This window comes from Musca domestica, unplaced genomic scaffold (genome assembly GCF_030504385.1).
Source record: "Musca domestica strain aabys unplaced genomic scaffold, Musca_domestica.polishedcontigs.V.1.1 4, whole genome shotgun sequence".
In the NCBI taxonomy this organism is placed as follows: domain Eukaryota; kingdom Metazoa; phylum Arthropoda; class Insecta; order Diptera; family Muscidae; genus Musca; species Musca domestica.
Genome location: NW_026712328.1, coordinates 10,838,101 through 10,859,507, shown reverse-complemented (window position 1 = coordinate 10,859,507; position 21,407 = coordinate 10,838,101).

Below are 21,407 nucleotides of genomic sequence, written 5' to 3'. Positions count from 1 at the left end.
ACTATATGGGCTGATATTAAACGTTTGGTACACAATCAAATGAAAATCAGACGAATACATAATGGGAGCTATATCTAAATTTTTACCGATTATCTCCAATTTCAAATTTCATAAGTCATTTATGCAAAATTTCATCTAGATCGGGCTCTACGTCAAATTATGTGGGCTGTATCGTAATTTCAACAGAGGGACATTGTTAAATCGACTTTATGGTGATCATGAATATATATACCTTATGGGGTCTACGACGAATATTTAGGGATGTTACAAACCGAATGACAAACTTAATATACCCTCCTTTTCAATGTGGGGGGCATAAAAAACGAACGTTTTATTCCCTCTACCTTGAGGTGGAACTCAATACTCAAAAGGATTCTGTAAATGTCATCGAAATCGTTTGTAGAATGACTTTGGCGTACGTTATATGGGGCAAAAACATTGGTAATCTGTATAGCAAAAAGATAATCCAAAACACATTGTTTATTGCATTTCATGGTCACATATCTAATTGGAAAAAACACAACAATTTTAAAATAACGATATAAATGTATTTACTTACCAGCATTGCATTTATACTGTAATGACCTTTTCTTTTATAGTAGAGGGCTTTCAATTCGCCCCCTGGCGACTTGATGCGGATATGAGTGACATCAACGCATCTAACGATTCCAGGGAACATAGTTTTTTCATAGAAAGCCTCCATTATGTTTCGTTCCTCTGTGAATGTCGGCTTTTTTATCCATTGGCCACAAATGTGGTTCTCAAAATTCTGCAGACATTCAGCAATATTTCTGCTTACCTAAATTCTGCTGGTAGCATTCTATCGTCAAAAACCGCAAGAATGTTCCAAGTTTTAAATCGAGGCGTATTTGGGTTTTCCTGTAACCGGGAACCAATTTCTCTTGTAGCATATCTAAGAGAGCCCGAAAAACTTCCTTCGACACACGAAAATTTTCCACAAACCTTGGAAAATACTTTTTTTATTATTTCAAAAATGTAAAAATACAACCATACTTACGGTTGGTTGGTACTTCAAACAAATTCGAAACATCTTTTTAATACCTCCGTGGTACATTTTGAAGCTCCTCCACATGATCCACAAAGTATAGGGCTACAGAAATAATAATTTTTTTTATTTTTTAAGAACACAAATAATTTGAACACCGTCACTGATAATGTTATGTTGTTTGTTTATTTACAATTTGTTTGTTTGCAACTGAACTGTCAGTTCAGGCAGAGCCAGCTTACGTATGGTTGTATTTTTATTGCTTTTTCGCGTTTAAATTAGTAATTCTGGCGCTTTTTATACCCTCCACCATAGTATGGAGGGTATATTAAGTTTGTTTGTAAGTAAGTTTGTCATTCCGTTTGTAACACCTCGAAATATACATTTTAGACCCCACAAAGTATATATATTCTTGATCAGCATAAAATTGTATGTCGATTTATCAATGTCCGTCCGTCTATCCGTCTGTTCGTCTGTGGAAATCACTCTAGCTTCCGACCGAAATGAAGTAGGTTGATAAAATGTTACTCAATATATATATTATATGTCTGCAGGATTTTGGTATAGCCCCCATATAACGATACCTCCCGATATTCGGTATTTTACTACGACTCACGACAGAAAATTAGCCATCGTATAGCCCCCATATAACGGTACCCCCCATATTCGGTATTTTGATGATTTTAGCGACATTATTTACCAGAATTGTTTCAAATTTGGTATTTGAAGTTCGTAATGGAAGCTACATCCTAAGACAGAAAATGAGCTATGTAGGTCTACGTCTTCGTATAGACCCCATATTACGGTACCCCCATATTCGTATAGCCCCCATGTAACGGTAGCTCCCAATATTTGGCGTTGTGCTGATTTTAGAGATATTATTTACCGGAACTATTTCAAATTTAGAATTTGAAGTTCGTAATGAATACTGCAGCCTATGACAGATAATTGTCTGTGCAGGTCCACGTCTTCACATAGCCCCCATATAACGGTACCCCCCGATATTTGGTATTTTGATGATTTTAGCGGCATTATTTACCGGAACTATTTCAAATTTGGTATTTGAATTTCACAATTAATACTATAGCCTATGACAGAAAATTGTCTGTGTAGGTCCACGTCTTTGTATAGCCCCTATATAACGGTACCCCCGATATTCGGTATTTTGATGATTTTAGCGTATTTTGTATTTGAAAATCGTAATCGATACTACAGGCTATGACAGAAAATTGTGCAGGTCCTCGTTTTATAACCCCTATGGTACCTCCCTATATTCGGTATTTTGATGATTTTAGCTACATTATGAACATATTTTTTTCAAGTTTCGCTTTGAATATTGTAATAGCTTGTGACAAAAGTTGCCTATGCAGGTCCACGTCGTCGTATAGACCCCAATATTCGGCTACATTCGGTTTTTTAAGATTTCAAAAGAATTTTTAACGGATTTTATTTTTTTAAAAATTTTTAAATTTGTATCAAATGGTGGAGGGTATTCAAAGTTCGGCCCAGCCGAACTTACAGCTTTTTTACTCGTTTTGCTTAAATTCGCGACAACACTGCGTTACATAAGGCTATGTGAAAGAAAGAACGAATGTTAGTGAAGGGCATTCTGATACGAAGGTGAGTGACTATCTTTCGTTCGCACAAATTTTCTTTCGATATCGTGGAACAAGCTGGTTTCTTAACTGTTTTCACTTATCAACTCCCAGCTGTTAGTATACGAGTAAAACGTCTTCTCTACTCACCCTATATATGTCCTACTGGTTTAAGTGTGTTAGTTAGTGTTGAAAGAAGAACTTATGAAATTAACTATTTACATCTTTTCTTCTGTTCATCATCAACTCCACTGTATTCGATCTTCAAAACCATTTTTAGAATATATTTTTTTATCCAGTTAGCAATTTAACAACAATTTTATAAATTCGTAATGATGCGAGGATACTATATACAATCCTACGAACTAGCTGTGGGCTGGGATCAGCTCGTGGCGTGTGGGAATCAGCCGGAAACCGCTTTCCTCCGTTTGCGACTCTGTGGAATCGGCTTTTCCCTGGCGGTTAATCAGTAGCCGAAACCTCAGATTACACACATCCACGATTCTCTTAAATTGTTTTCCTCGAAAACTGTAACTAGAGCCGCATGCGAATGTGCCTTTGCAGTCCCTGTTTGACCTCCTCCGTCCTCATCGTCGCAGTCGTCACCCAGGACAATAACGCTGGGCAGCGGCTGCCTCGCCGCTGTGGCGTTTTCGGCTCTTCGTCCGAAATCTCTATTACCCCGACTGCCGGGGCTCGGGTAGCGGTCAGGGTCGTGACGACTGCCTCGGTTTCGTCTTAGGCTTGAGTACCAGGCGCTTAAGTCTGACGAAACACGGTGGCAACGACATTGGAGTTGCTGTTACCTTCTTCGCGGAACTTCGTGAGCGCTTTACCGCGCAACGCCTCATAGATGTGGCAGGCTTTTTCACTGCCCCCTCTAGGATATCTTTCCTGTGCAAGCCGTAGTTTTTAGCGGAGTCGAACCTCCTACGGTGTTATTTTACCTTTCCGCTAATAATGAGGCAATTGGCTAACTCCTCTTTACGAAGACTGTATGCCCATGATGTACGTAGAGTGACTTTTTTCTAACTCCCGAACTGTTCCTTCTTCTTTATATAGTTTCTTATTTACTCTGAGGTCCCTGCTTTGGGCAACACTGTAACGACACTATTTCCTCCGTGGGCCGGGGTCATCTCGCGGCGGCCAAGGGTACGTCATTGACATTTGTTTGATTCAGTGACCTGAGTAAAGAAGACGTAGTTTAATTTTTTCGGATGATAAACATTTCGTTTTTATCCGGGTACTGTTATTATTCGGGTCTTAGATAGAGTTTTTAACTGAGTTCTAACGGGAATATTTCGCAAGCTTGGAAACACACATCTCGGGACCAAAATGAAACCTGGTCGGTAGTACGAGTTGTGGAAGGGAATGATTATGGCAACTCGGGATTTTGATGATTTTACCCACATTTTTCAACAGAATTGTCTGAAAATCCACACAAGGAATTCCTTGTAGGTACTTTATACCTCGGAAGAGAATTACCTACATAGGTCCACGATATCGTATAGTCCCCATATAACGGTACCACCCGATATTCGGTATGTTGATGATTTTAGCCACATTTTTCTGATGGAATGGTCTGAAAATTCACACAAGAAGTTTCTTATAAGTATTTTATATTTTGAAGAAGAATTATATATATAGGTCCACGATATCGTATATCCCCATATAACGGTACCCCCAATATTCGGTATTTTGATGATTTCAGCCACATTTTTCAATTGTCTGAAATTCCACACGAGGAGTTCATTGAGAATTTTCTATAGGGGTCTACGATATCGTTAGCCCCCCATATAACGGTACCCCGATATTCGGAATTTTTGATGATTTTAGTTACATTTTTCAACGGAATTGTCTGAAATTGTACACAAGAGGTTCTTTGTGAGCATTCTCTAGAATTCTCTATATAGGTTAACGATATCACATATCTCCCATACAACGGTACCCCCGATATTCGGTATTGAATTCGGTCTGAAAATTCACACAAGGAGTTTTTTGTGAGCGCTTTAACCCCTGAAAGGTAATTGTCTATATGGGTCCACAATATCGTATATCCCCCCATATATCGGCACCTTCCGATGTTAGATATTTTAAAGATTTTAACAGAATGGATTTTATTTTTTGAACATTTTTAATTCGTCCCAAATGGTGGAGGGTATTTATAGTTCGGCCCGGCCGAACTTACTGCTTTTTTACTTGTTATAACTCCAAACACTCTATTCACCAGTTGCAGGATGTTTTTTGGTTAAGGCTCGCTGATGCGTCCACCACTTCTCACTTTCACTAACTGTCCCTTTTCTATTACGATGATCACCTTTTAGTCTTCCGCTTTGCGTTAGCAACAAAAGGCTTATTGTTACTAACTGCATACATCCATTAGAATCCTTCGCATAAGCAAATTGTTGCTATATGTTTACGTCTAATGCACGCATTAGATTCCCTTGCAAATGCATTTTGTTGCTTGTTGTTTGTGGCAAAGCGCACAGCCAGTTTTCCTTACGCATGTATGTTGTTGTTTCTTGTTTATGCCTAACGACTGAATTAGCTTCACTTGTGCATGCATATTGTTGTTAGGTGTTTATGAAATTAAAAAAAAATAAATTCAAGAAATAGAAAAAAAGTCCGACCTGTGTGGACGGAAACGAGTCGGCAACTACTCCCTCTACTCGGAGACAGCGTAATTACTGGGGCATAATGATGGCTTTTTCCTTGCGGTTAATCAGTAGCCGAGACCGCGGATTACACACCTCCACGATTCTTAAGTTTTCTCGAAAAAGTAGCTCGAACCCCATGCTAATGTGCCTTTGCAGTTCCTGTTTGACCTCCTCCGGCAGATTCTCCCGACAAGCAAATTCGTAAGGCCGGGCTTCGTTCACCACCCCCACACTGCGCAGTCTCGCAGCGTCGCTTGTCTCGTGGGTGAAGCAGCCAGGAACCGCTTTCCTTCATTTCTGACTCTGTGAAATCGGCATATCGTTGTGACGTGGCAACTCGATGGGTACTGAACATGAGGTCAAGGGCTTCTCCGCCTGAGCTTTCGCCTCCCCTGGGACGTTCCTCCCCTGACGAGGCAGGCTCCGCAGTGGTGCCAACATTTGCGGTCTGCCGATACGAGCTACCATTTAACGGCTCTTGTGCTTCGTCCTCGCAGTCGTCATCCAGGACAATAATGCTGGCGATACAGTCGGTGGAGGTGTTGGAGGATAGGAGGCCACCCGACTCGGCCGAGGTGTCGGCTCTTCGTCCGACATCTCTATTACCTCGACTGTCGGGGCTCGGGTGTCATCGACAGTGGAGTTGCTGGAACCTTCTTTGCGAACCATCGTGGGTGCTTTACCGCGCAACGCCTCATCGATTTGGTTTTGTCATTGCCCTCTCTAGACTATCTTGCCACTGCTGCTTGTAGTAAGCCTTAGTTTTTAGCGGAGTTGCTTGTCTTTCCATGGCGATGTCGGAATTTTTTAGATTTAGGGATTATTATGTTCCGCGTTCAGTATCCGGTCTATATGACCGAGATCGCGATTCGCTGGCGGAACGTAGGTTTTTAGCTCGCTAAGTTGTGCGGACATCAGATCTTCTCGGTCGATAACTTGTACGTTAACAATCACTGGCGAATTGAAGTTCAACACTGCATACGGTCCGTCAAATTTCGGGGCTAATTTCGCAGCGAAACTTTTTACTGACTTCTATAACGGATGTTGACGAACCCAGGTCATGCTCCCTATGGAAGGTTTCTATTGTCTTCGACGTGTTCGCCTTCGCGAGCTATGTGATGTCGTACGAGTTTGAAAATATCTTGTAGATCCTCTACCTTTCCCCTCGGAGATCTAGTTACTCCCGGTACTGCCAGTTGCTTCGTCAAAAAGGTTACCAAGAAGACTTTGCTCCGACATTGAACTAAATAGGCGGAACTGCAACCCGTAGTGAAATGATCTTATTTATTACTAGATTCACTTCCGAAAGATATTCTTCCAACCTGTTATGCTCGTTTCGACAGATCTGGCCCGGCATTGTCTTTACAGTTCGATTCGCTTGCTCCGTGTGATTTTCTTGGGGACAATACAGGGCGGTAAATTGATGTCTTACTCCAATCTCCTTAAGATACCTTTCTGCTTTCCGGCTTTTCAACAGTCTCCTATTGTCGGTGATAATGACTTTAGGTACCCCGAATCTAGCCAGGTTATGGTGTCTGAAGGCCTTGAATACCCCGTTTGCTGTTGCTTTCCTCATTGGCACTAGTTCCACACATTTAGTGAAACGATCGAAGAAGACGAGAAGTGCCGTATTCCCATGTTTAGTACGCGGTAATGGTTGTTGCCCAGGATTCCTCGGGAATCGTGATTAACATATCTCCCACGTTGGCCCTTTGACTTGGCCTGTATTGCTGACAGGAATATCGAACTTAGCCACGTCTCGCATCATGCGCAGGGCTCTATCTCTAGAATCACCAAGGGAATTTGAGTCACCTTTAAAGGACAATCTCACCATCAAGAGTCCATTAGATTGAACTGACGCATTATTTTAGTTTATCCCTTGGAAAACATGAATGAATAATTAACAAGTAAAAAAGCTGTAATACCCTCCACCACTTGGTACAAATTTGGCAATTTCCACAAAAAAAAAAAAAATAAATAAATAAATAAAATCCGTTAAAAATTCTGTTAAAATCTTAAAAATACCGAATGCTTATACGACGACGTGGACCTGCATAGGCAACTTTTGTCATAAGTTATTACAATATTTAAATGCGAAACTTGAAGAAAAATCTGTTTATATGCACAGACAATTTTCTGGCATGGGCTGAAGTATCCATTACGAACTTCACATGCGAAATTTGAAACAATCCCGGTAAATTGCGCTAAAATCATCAAAATACCAAATATCGGGGGGTACGGTATATGGGGGCTATATGAAGACGTGGACCTACATGGCCCATTTTCTGTTTTATGCTGCAGTATCTATTGCGAACTTCAAATACCAAATGTGGAACAATTCCGGGGAATAATGTTGCTAAAATCATTAAAATACCGAATTTCGGGGGGTACCGTTATATGGGGACTATATGAAGACGAGGACCTACATGGCTCATTTTTTGACTTAGGATGTAGTATCCATTACAAACTTCAAATACCAAATTTGAAACGATTCCGGTAAACAATGTCGGTAAAATCATTAAAATCCCGAATATTAGGAGGTACCGTTATATGGGGACTATATGAAGACGTGGACCTACATGGCTCATTTTTTGACTTAGGATGTAGTATCCATTACGAACTTCAAATGCCAAATTTGAAACAATTCCGATGAATAATGTCGCTAAAATCATCAAAATACCGAATATCGGGAGGTGCCGTTATATGGGGGCTATATGATAACTTGGACCTACATGGCTCATTTTCGAACTTAACCTGCCTACTGGCAAAATATACATGTGTGCAAAATTTTAGCCTTCTATCTCAATTTGTTCGAAAGATAGCGTGATTACAACAGACAGACAGACAGACACACAGACAGACAGACGGACATGGCTAAATCGTCTTAGAATTTTACGCTGATCAAGAATATATATACTTTGTTGGGTCTGACATGAGTATTTCGAGGAGTTACAAACGGAATGACAAAATTAATATACCCTCCATAGTATGGTGGAGGGTACAAAAAAAATACAAAAACAAGTTAAAAAGCAGTAAGTTCGTCCGGGCCGAACTTTTAATACCCTCCACCATTTGCAACGAATTTGGAAATTTTTAAAAAATAAAATCCTTAAAAATTTTTGTTAAAATTTTAAAAATACCGAATATAGCCGTTATATTGGGGTCTATACGACGTGGACATACATAGGCATTGTTTGTCATAAGCCATTACCATATTCAAATTCGAAACTTGAAATAAACGGTGAATAATGTAGCTAAAATCATCAATTCCTTATCCTTATATACGATATTATAAGGAGGTGCCGTTAAATTGGAGCTGTGCGAAGACCTGGACCAGCATAGACAATTTTCTGTCCCAGGCTGTAGCATCCATTACGAACTTCAAATACCACATCTCAAACAATTTTGGTGGGTATTGTACCTAAAAAATACCTAAAAATACCTCAAAATACCGAATATAGGGAGGTACTGATATATGGGGCCTATACGAAGACCTGGACCCGCACAGACAATTTTCTGTAACAGACTGTAGTACCCATAACGAACATAAAATACCAATTTTGAAACAATTCCGGTGAATAATGTCGCTAAAATCATCAAAATACCGAATATAGGGAGGTACCGTTATATGGGGGCTATATGAAGACGTGGACCTGCATTGACAGTTTTCCATCTTAGGGTGTAGTATCCATTTTGAACTTCAAATACCAAATTTGAAACAATTCCCGTAAATAATGTCGCTAAAATCATCAAAATACCGAATATATATACTTTGTTGGGTCTGACATGAGTATTTCGAGGAGCTACAAACGGAATGACAAAATTAATATACCCTCCATAGTATGGTGGAGGGTACAAAAAAAATACAAAAACAAGTTAAAAAGCAGTAAGTTCGTCCGGGCCGAACTTTTAATACCCTCCACCATTTGCAACGAATTTGGAAATTTTTAAAAAATAAAATCCTTAAAAATTTTTGTTAAAATTTTAAAAATACCGAATATAGCCGTTATATTGGGGTCTATACGACGTGGACATACATAGGCATTGTTTGTCATAAGCCATTACCATATTCAAATTCGAAACTTGAAATAAACGGTGAATAATGTAGCTAAAATCATCAATTCCTTATCCTTATATACGATATTATAAGGAGGTGCCGTTAAATTGGAGCTGTGCGAAGACCTGGACCAGCATAGACAATTTTCTGTCCCAGGCTGTAGCATCCATTACGAACTTCAAATACCACATCTCAAACAATTTTGGTGGGTATTGTACCTAAAAAATACCTAAAAATACCTCAAAATACCGAATATAGGGAGGTACTGATATATGGGGCCTATACGAAGACCTGGACCCGCACAGACAATTTTCTGTAACAGACTGTAGTACCCATAACGAACATCAAATACCAATTTTGAAACAATTCCGGTGAATAATGTCGCTAAAATCATCAAAATACCGAATATAGGGAGGTACCGTTATATGGGGGCTATATGAAGACGTGGACCTGCATAGACAGTTTTCCATCTTAGGGTGTAGTATCCATTTTGAACTTCAAATACCAAATTTGAAACAATTCCCGTAAATAATGTCGCTAACATCATCAAAATACCGAATAGAGGGAGGTACCGTTATATGGGGGCTATATGAAAACGTGGACCTACAGAGCCTACTGGAAAAATAAACATGTGTGCAAAATTTTAGCCATCTATCACAATTCATTCGAAAGATAGCGTGATTACAACAGACAGACAGACGGACATCGCTAAATCGACTTAGAATTTTACGCTGATCAAGAATATATATACTTTGTTGGGTCTGACATGAGTATTTCGAGGAGTTACAAATGGAATGACAAAGTTAATATACCCTCCGTAGTATGGTGGAGGGTATAATAAAATACAAATCTTCAAAAACAAAATGTTCCAATTCTGGTTTGTGGGTGCCCGCAGGTGACGAATATGACATTGGTTTTTCTGGATCACGTCGAAAATTTATTTTATATCTGTAAACATATAGAAATCCTAGTTTCTTGGATTTTCAACTTTAAACGTGCATAACTTATACCTTCAACAACGGATTTCTATAACCATTTTTTTTTTTGATTTGTTTGAAATGTAACACTTGACCAAGTTAAGCACATTTAAAGCTGATGACTCGGATTTTCTCCAAATTTACCGTTATAAAATTTATTTTCGAAGTGACCCAAAAAAAACAATGGCATATTCGTTATCTGTGCGCTCCCACAAACCAGAATTGGAGCATTAGAGTAGAGTAGAGTGTTTTTTGCTGTCGCACAGTGTAATTAGTTAGTATGAAAATATGAAATTTGAAATATATTTGTAAACTGACTACTTGCTCTGTGAGCAGTTTTTGTACCCTCCACCATACATAGTATGAAGGATATTAAGTTCGTAATTCCGTTTGTAACTCCTCACCCAACAAAGTATATATATTCTTGATCAGGGTAAAATTCTAAGACAATTTAGCACTGTCCGTCTGCTGTAATCACGCTACAGTCAAAACGAATTAAGATAGGAAGATAATATTTTGCACAGATCTCTCTTTTGCCTGCAGGTCAAGTTCGAAGATGGGATATATCGGTCCTCGATATCATATAGCCCCCATATAACGGTACCCCCCGTTATTTGGTATTTTGATGATTTTAGTCACACTATTATATGGAATTGTCTGAAATTCCACACAGGGAGTTACTTGTAGGTACTTTATCCCTTAAAAGAGAATTATCTATATAGGTCCACTATATCATACAGCCCCCATATAACGGTACCCCCCGATATTCGGTATTTTGATGATTTTAGCTACATTTTTAACGGAATTCTGCACAAGGAATTCTTTGTGAGTACTTTGCCCCCTGAAAGAGAATTTTCTATATAGGTCCACGATATCGTATAGGCCTCATATAACGGCACCTTCCGATTATTATCTATATAGGTCCACGATATCGCATATGCCCCAATATATCGGCACCTTCCGATATTAGGTATTTTAAAAATTTTAACAGAATTTTAAATGGATTTTTTGAAAATGTTATAATTCGTTCCAAATGGTGGAGGGTATTTATGCTTTTTTACTTGTTTAGTATGTAAACAATATTTAAAAGTTATTCAAGTGATTTAACAGGATTGTTCCTTTACTCTTTAATTTGTACAAATTTTTAGTGGAACCTGTTCGATAACCCAAAAATCCAATAAGTGAGAGTGAAATGAGAGAGACATTTTAACATTTGAGTTGCTAAGGACTTGCAAATTCTTTCATATCCATGCCTATATCTTTTAGAGATGCAGAAATAATACATATTTGTAGCAGACGGTATCTTTGGTCATGGAAACGATTTATGTTTCGTTTGTTTTGCGCCAAAGTTGTTTTGTTGAGAAAGAAAATCTTTTTTTTTCTCAGTAACGTCTCACTGAGTAGATGTTACTAGGAAAATAAACGAACGAACCTTATAATTGCATTGGTCTGAGCCGTTTCCCGTTTTAATGTTTACGTCCGCTTTGTTTTTGTATATGTGTCTGGGGGTTACAATGTAATATTGCGGAGGTGAATTTTTTCTACCAACTAACTCGAATTAGAAAAAAATCGAGTTGCCTTAATCGAGATTCGGGGGGTTACTATGTTACTCGATTCGAAACTTCGAATGAGTCATATGTTGTATTTTATACGAATCTAAACTCCTACTATGTAATAATTTTGGATCGAGAAAAATGTGCTGTAACTAAATGGATTCGTTTGGCAGTATTAGCACATCTATACAGCTGCTGGTACAATGAGCTGTCAAACCAATTTTGTAATTGAAATTTTTAAATGAAAAAATCGAAATTTGTAAAAATTTTTGAAAAATGCTTGGCATAACAACCTCCGATTGGCGTCGTATAAGAAAAGCATTGAAAATCCATTTGCTTTTGAAGATATTTTTAAAAACTTTTGACATATCAATGTTTGCGAGTGTTGTACCATGTGAAAAACATACAATAAATTTATTGTGAGTGGTCGATTACCACGGCCAACCAAATTAAAGATATTAAGATGAATGGAATAACGATTTCATATTCAAATCTCTATCACAAGGCAAACATTTATTATATGCCGGTCGATCTCTATCTACATATATACGTTTTGAAATTATTACAATTTAACTTTATAAGCTTGTAGTGCTATTTTGCTTGCTTTCGTTTTGCAACTTTTGTTGTTATTTATATTTGCATTGATCTGAACCGTTCCCCGTTTTAATGTTTGTGTCTGCTTTATTTGTAACACGATTCGGCCCATTCCTTCTGGTACCTCCCACAAAGGGTCAAAATTTTGACTCCCATAACATATGAAATATGACTCCCATAACATATGAACCAAGTACACGATATACATCTCTCCATCCTAGACATCAACAGTGATCCAAAATTAGTAATCGAAAGTAAAATATTGCGGATGCGATTTTCTTCTACCAACTAACTCGAATTTGCATATACATTTCCTACTTTCGGATTTGAATCACTATATACTTCGAATTTAGAAGTCAAACTCGTTCGAAAAATGTTGTTGAAATTCAAACAACTCAACAATACTTTCCACTATTAGCTAAATAAAAAATAATAATAAAATGGCGAATATTGATGGGTACTTTATGTGGAAATTGTGGAGCAATGTGTACAATGTTCTGATACCGAACTTCAAATACCGAAGTTTAAATTAATCCGATAGAAAATGTGGCCGAACTCTTAATACCATATTTGATACAATTCCGTGTAAGGGCTATACAAACAAGTGGACCTATATGCCCCAATTTCAATACCAACCATAAGACACAATAAAATGTATCTTGCCAAACGCCAAAGCTTTACTGCCGTTGGTACAAAGGGTAGTCAAGTTGCATGCTTAGATAACAAACTATACACTTTTTTGTACAACTTCATTTTCTGAAGAATTCATTTGAGTTAAGATGATACCGGAAAGTATTTCAAGGCATATAATTGATTCAATAGCTTTTGTTTATTATTAATTTTTAAAATCCCATTTGATAATATTATAATATTCATTAAAATCACGCATTTGGTTGAATTTCGTGTTGTTTTGATGTGCACAATAATGCATCTTCGAAAATAAACACAAAATGGGATTGTATGCAACATGCCAAACTTTGATTTTTTGTGCAACCGAGACACAACTTCGTACAACCTGTGGGCCGGTGTGGACCATACAATCTTGAATACAACCTCTCCAGGTTGTACAGCCAGTTGTATCGTGTATGACTTGCATATCGTGATTTCACCAGACAGACGGATATATTTAAATTGACTTTAAATTTTTTGTTTCTACATCGAATATTAAGAGGTGTTACAAAAGGAATAAAAATTTAATATACCCTCCTTTTCGAATCGAGTTACATAGTAACCCCTTTGTCCTATCCAAATTAGTACTTTTCGTACAAATATATGACGCGTTTCCAAACCACCGTCAAAAATCTAATCTAAATATTTAGAATTGTATCTCTATCCCTTCGTCCAATTCCAAATAAAGTATCATTCAGTATTTTTCGTATAATTATAGTACTTTTTTCCGAAACCACCTCCATATGTCCAGGCCGCACATGAACAACGACCCTAATACCAAATTTCAGGCCCTCTCTGTTCATTTTAATACAGTTCGTACACTTAGTACACATTTTCAAAACGGCTTTCATATATCAAACTTACTTTCCAACCTATATTCTCATACCAAATTTCAGATCTCATTATACCCTCCACCATACTATGGAGGGTATATTAACTTTGTCATTCCGTTTGTAACTCCTCGAAATACTCACGTCAGACCCAACAAAGTATATATATTCGTGATCAGCGTAAAATTCTAAGACGATTTAGCCATGTCCGTCTGTCTGTCTGTTGTAATCACGCTATCTTTCGAACAAATTGAGATAGAAGGCTAAAATTTTGCACACATGTTTATTTTTCTTGTAGGCAGGTTAAGTTCGTAAATGGGCTATGTAGGTCTACGTTTTCATATAGCCCCCATATAACGGTACCTCCCGATATTCGGTATTTTGATGATTTTAGCATCATTATTCACCGGAATTGTTTCAAAGATGGTATTTGAAGTTTGAAATGGATACTAGAGCCTAAGAAAGATAATTATCTGTGCACGTCCCCGTCTTCGTATAGCCCCCATATAACGGTACCTCCCTATATTCGATATTTTGATGATTTTTAGCGACATTATTCCCGGAATTGTTTCAAATTTGGTATTTGAAGTTCCAAATGGATACTACAACCTAAGACAGAAAATTACCTGTGCATGATAATTTTAGCGACATTACTCACCGGAATTGTTTCAAATTTGTTATTTGAAGTTCGTAATGGGAACTACAGTCTGTGACAGAAAATTGTCTATGCAGGTTCAGGTCTTCGTATAGTCCCCATATATCAGTACCTCCCTATATTCTGTATTTTGACAAGTTTAGGTACAAATTCCACCGAAATTGTTTAAGATGTCGTATTTGAAGTTCGTAATGGATGCTACAGCCTGTGACAGATAATTGTCTATGCTGGTCCAGGTCTTCGCACAGCTCCGATATAACGTTACTTCCCTATATACGATATTTTGATGATTTTAGCTACATTATTCACCGTTTGTTTCAAATTTCGAATTTGAATATGGTAATGGCTTATGACAAACAATGCCTATGTAGGTTCACGTCGTATAGACCCCAATATAACGGCTATATTCAGTATTTTTTTAAATTTTAAGGATTTTATTTTTTGAAAATTATCAAATTTGTTGCAAATGGTGGAGGGTTTTCAAAGTTCGGCCAGGCCGAACTTACTGCTTTTTAACATGTTTTATTTCAGAATTCTAGATCATTCCGTTTGACCAATACTAAGTATTCAACTTTTAGTACGTGTACGTTTTTAGTATGAATTTTCAAAACCCCGACGTTATCACAAGCCTACGCACCAAGACTGCCAAGCATTGATTCTAGGCCACTCAGTCAGTTATTTATCTATTCTTTTATATCAGACATATAACAACATGGAATCGGATCATTTTTGTTTAAGCTGCTTCAGATTCCAACCGATTTGGTCAACTATGAAAATCTTTAAAATGAAAGAACGAATAAAACAAAGCGAGTGATTAAGCAAGTAAAAAGCAGCTCTCCACCATTTGGAGGGAACTTGAAAAATTCCAAAAAAAATGCCGATTAAATTTAAACCGTTATATGGGGGCTATAAGAAGACATTAACCTGTACACTAGAGCCCCGATTTGCGTCGGTAATGGGGATCGGAGAATCGCGAGGCAAATTGAATCACCTTTTTCTATACATATACAAATGCACTAAAATTTAATTTACTGGGGAAAATATTCAAAAAAAAAAAACAAAAAAAAATATTTTGATAAAAAAAAAGTATGAATACATTTTTCTTTATTCCATTTACTTCAAAAATGTTTATAATTATTATAAAGAAATAACAAAGCAATTAATTAAGAAAAAACATAACAAAAATTAATTTCATTTACATATGTATATACATATAGCACCATAAAGAAAATGGAATTATCCTTATTTCACGCAATTTGAAAATTTGTTAACGTACAGGTGACGATCAGTGTTGCCAGAAGTAAAACTGCTAAACGACAGGAAGGATGCTAAATCAGACACTGCAAATGCAAAAAATAGTAATCCACAATGTAGCTCGGACCGACGCAACTTGAAAGTCGGGGCTCTTGTGTATAAGTAAAATAGGCTGCACTACCGGTTCCAAACTTCAAGTACAAAATTTGAAATAATTCCGGTGAATAATGTCGCTAATATCATGAAAATACCAAATATTGGGAGCTGCCGTTATGTACATATACACAAACTTGACAGAAGTGAGAAAAAAAATTGTAATCAGCTTACCTTACCTTTTTGTTGTACCATGGGCCTGCTTATGCAATTTTTTTATAGGCTGTAGACTCATAACGAATTTTAAATACGAAATTTAAATAAATTTCGTTGTATAATGTCGCTAATGTCAAAATATCGAATAAAGGAAGGTTATACCGAATAAAGGTTATGCCGAAGGTACGTAAACGTGGACCGACATGGCCCATTTACAAACTTAATCTGCCTAATGAACTTGAAAAATATTCTGTTTATTAGTTTCTTGTGCGAAAATAGAGATAATTTTTACACAATGACTCCCGGTATTGTTCGACTGTTTCTGTAATTGAGGCGCAAAGTAATGAACAAAAAACTGAAAAATACGCCGGAGGAATTTCTGCGATGTTTCGGTCCCCTTGTCCTACCCCAGTGCAGGGCGAACATTTTAATAGCATGTCTAATTTTACCAAGCAAAAAAATTTTGCGTGGAAGGTACTTGGAAGAGGCATATTTTTGCATCGTGGAAGCCCCTAACCACCTTAATAATTGAGCCAAGTTTTAGGTTTTTAATCTCAGGCGTCGCGCGTATATCCGTGAATAAAGAAACTTGTTGAGGGTAACCCAAATGACGGTAATCGTTGGCCATGCCTGTAAAACAGACACATGATGCGGGTAACCTTTAATTCCGGTCAGAATTTAAGGAAGGAATTTAGGTAGTGAAAATAATGGCCCTTTAATGGGAGGATTTTGCAGGGGGATGCTTTGTAAGAAACCCCAGTACTTCATCCACATGTTGCAATGTAGAAGCGATCAACCTCTGTCGGTAGAAAAATTTACGTTCCTAAAGAAATTAAACTTGGTCTACCAAAAGTTTGTGGGGCTTCCTTCACACAGCAACATGCGGCAATACCTGAGATAAGAAGAAAAACATATATTACTAAAAGAAAATATTTTTTGGACGAGGAATACCACCATCTGCTCGTATATTAAAATATGTTTTGTTCTTCGTTTACATCCTTCTATTCGTCATTTGACAGCAGAATATCGCGTTGCCAACGAAATATTTCATTGTATGTAATATCTGCACAATGGCGGAATACTTATTCTTGGGGGAGACCGAATTATTGTTAGCTTTCTGAAATAAGAGAAAAACCTATGCATAAATATGGGTACCGCCCAGTGAAAGGGACAAAAAAAGGATAACAATAAGGGATACATCAATATGCCGTTTAATGGAAAGCTGCCATATTTTCTCTCGAAGCTTATAAATAGGTATTAAATCCAGAGAATGAGGATTTCAAGTATTGGTGCTGAGTGAGAAACCTGTACGTCTCTATAGACAATAACGAGTGTGCCATAATGTCTTTATGTGGGTATAAAGAACAAAGTTTTTGCCAAGATTACAAAGTGAATAAAAATATAATAAGAACGATATCTGCCGAACATTGATTTGTCTAAGATAAAGGTGACTATCGCAGGGTGTTTTTAGAAATGAAGTGGCCAAAGTCCAATTTTATCCTCAGACGCATGATTAAACCAGTGATCAAGAAAGGTAATATGCAGGGAGACTCGCTCCAAATCTAAAAGTAGAAAAAGAGATAGGCCAATTTTATTTGACTCGAATAGGACCATAAAACGGCAGAAAACCCAAAATCTAGAAAAAATGGAAGAAGAAAACCAGCGCGGCGAGGGGCAAGTAATGGATTTTTCTCAAACCATTAATTCGAGAGCCCCCATGTCGAATTCCTTAGGTCCTTTATACCTTCAAGCAGATTAAGGTCTTAGAAACATCCATTAAAAGGGTTCAGTCCGAGATGGGTGATATAAGAAAGACACTTGGGGACTTGACATACGCAATGTGCCAATTTTTGAGAAAACAGGGCGAAAATGGCATCAACACACCTGGACGCCAGTCTAATGGAATGCTTAATAATGGGAGAACCACAGCGCTCCCGTCTACGGACACTCGTCCAGAAAGGCAGCTAAATGAGACACAACATAAAGAGGTGTCCATAGCACCAACATCGTTTAGTGGAAACAATAGCAGAACAAATGGTTCACACGTCTTAATAAATTGGGTCTTACGTTTGATGAAGGTTCCAACAGTTTAGGAGTTGAAGAGTTCGTATACCGATTGGAATACTACCAAAAGCAATATAACATCCCATGGTCGGAAGTCATAAGAGAATTTCCCCTTATATAGTCCGGTAGAGCTTAAATACAGTATTTTGAGCCAATCTTCAAAGTCAAATTTTAAGATCCTCACAGATCTTGCCCAAAGGAAACAGCAAACCAACGAATCGGTAGACAATTTTTTTCATGCATTGCTTCAAGTCCGAGCCAAGTTGGTGCAACCTATCTCGGAATTTGACATGATGAAAATTTTGAAGAAAAGCGTGAACGACAGTATAGGAAGAATTGTATATCCGATTCAAGTGTCATCAGCTCAACAGCTAAGAGTAGAGAGTGTAATGACGCCGAGAAGAACTTTTTAAAACGGGAAAACCGATCTGCATTATCAATGGCTCGGCCGCTAAGACAAGTTAATGAGATCACCGAAGATGTGGATGTTAGGGTTCCGGATGAATAAGAGGAGGGTGAAGTAAAAGAATTGGCTGTTATACAGTACAACAGGCAAGTAAGACCCCAACGAATTGGAATTGCAGGCAATTGGGACATTCTTTCCGCGTTTGTGAGGAAGGGACTAGGTAGGGACTGTGATAAGTGCGGCAACCCTGGAACTACTAGCTACTAGTTTCAGCCCAGAAAAAGTAGCAACAATATTATTCCGGGTATGAGACACTACTTATCTGTGAATGAACGACAAGAAAATTTTATCAAAGTGAGACAAGAGATATTTGGATATCAAGTTACACAAAAGTCAGTAAAAAATTCCGAAAGTACGGGAAAAATTTATTTCGAAGCAAAAAGATTACCAAATAATAAGTGAAGCAATTAGCAGGTCTAGAACCCAACATGACCCCAGACCTTTTGCGGAAATCGATATAGAAGGCCATAATATTATTAAATATATTAAAAGGCCTGTTTGACACTGGTGCTTCAGTAAGCTTAATGGGAATAGAGAACTAATAGAAAGTTTAGACTGCGACTTAAAACCGATATTCTCTAATATAAAAACCGCCACAGGAAGTCAACACAGATTGATTGGAAAAGTTACCCTGAAAATAATGTATAATAACGTTAAGAGAGAAATTGAATTTTACTTATGTCCCGACCTAGAGCAGGTATAATTTAGACCCGAAGTAATACCAGTGGAGGAGATTAATTTAGAACAGTTCCAAAAAGATATTGTCGACGGAGATATTTACAAATTAAATCCTCACGAATTGTCCAAAGAACAACAAGAACCGTTGGACAAGGTAATCAAGAACTTCGATACCTTTGAAGAAAGAGGGCTTGGTAAGACTAGCCTGGAAAAGCATTCTCTCCAGCGGTACAGGCCATTGTCTATCAGGAAGTAGACAATACAGGGTTGCCCATATTCGACGGACCCATGTTTTGTTATGCGACTTGTGTGTGAAACCAGAACTGTCTCATACGCATTCGACGAATAATTGGCATCACAAAATTAGTCATCATGTCGCGATCACGCGATCATTTTGGAAGAAAAACGGCCCAATGACACGTTTTCGCACTAACGCCGCACCAAACTGTGACTTTTTCGTCATGAAGAGACACTTCTTGAATCTCCTGAGGATTTTTAGTGGCGCAAAAACGGCAATTTTGCTTATTTACGGTCCCTTAGAAGGCGCACTTCTCACATTTTTTTATGTTTTAAAGGCACGTTGAGTTTTCACAATTGACTTCTTCTGTTGAATATAAATTTCAACTATTTCAGAGCGATCGAGTGGCGTGTATTGGTTCATGGTAAAAATCTGCTTGGACTGACGCTTCAAACGCGGTATGTCATTAAGCGATGTGACATGTCTGTCAAAAGTTATGGCGTTGCCAGATGGGTCCGTCGAATATGGGCAACCCTGTATGCTACATCTAAATATGATAGAGGAAAGCAATAGCCTATGAAGCATGGTACAATGAATTCAAGGTAGGGCAGAACTACCATATGATTTCAATTTTTTTATTTTTCTGGCTTAATATGTCAACTTCATTTGCTTATGTGTGTGTCTTCTTTTCAATAATAAAATAATTGTTCACAAAATATTCAAATTCGGGTGTTTTTAAAATGCTTATTGCAAAGTATGCATCAACAAAGTCTACAGTTTTTGTCGCGAAATAAACCATAAGAGATATATAGAAAATGATTTTGAAAAGAAATGTTGACCTTTTATTCAGTTTTCGCGGTTTTAAATTATTTATTCAAAATCAATGCAACAAGTTGTTTGCTTTTTTATTGTTTTGATAGCAATTCTGACATTACAAGCCAAACAGGTAGACCTCTATACTTGCAATTTTTTCAAAGTTGACCTACCTTCTCTTCATTGTACCATGCTATGAAGTAATAGGACCACAGTCGTTAGGAAACCCGAAAAGAACAGGTTCTGCTTGGATGCCCGAAAATTGTATAAACTGACAGTAAAGGATGCATACCCGCTCCAAAACATAGACGGCATTCTGTGTAGAATCGATGAAACGCATTATATAAGCAGTATCGATTTGAAATACGCCTTCTGGCAAATCGAACTAGATGATGAGAGTAAAACCTATACAGCGTTTACAATCCCAGGTCAGGGCAATGTCTTTCAGGCTTTGCAGTGTGGCTCAACAGTTGCGTAGGCTGATGGATAAGGTTATACCATCACATCTAAAAGAAAAAGTGTTCATTTATCTAGATGATCTGCTTATAATATCATGGGAATTTGAAGAGCATTTGAAATTACTGAAAGAGGTTGCCGAATACCTCAAGAGGGCGAATCTGACGATTGGGTTAAACAAGTTTGAAAACCTTAACATCCGCCGCAGTTCTTCGACATGCAAATTTTTTGAGGCATTTCTATATTCAATGCGATGCGTCCGAATATGTCATAGGGGCGGTGTTATATCAAATAAATGATGGAATGAAGGAATGAAGAGCACCCAATAGCTTTTTATTCGCAAAAGCAGAGAAGGAGTGTCTGGCGGCAGTTATTGCGATTAAAAAGTTTCGACCTTATATCGAACTAATGTCATTTACCTTAATAACTGACCATGCCTCACTAAAATAGCTGATGGACTTAAAAGACTTGACGGGAAGGTTAGCTAGGTGGTCGTTACAATTACAAGCATTCAATTTTAATATAGAACATCGAAA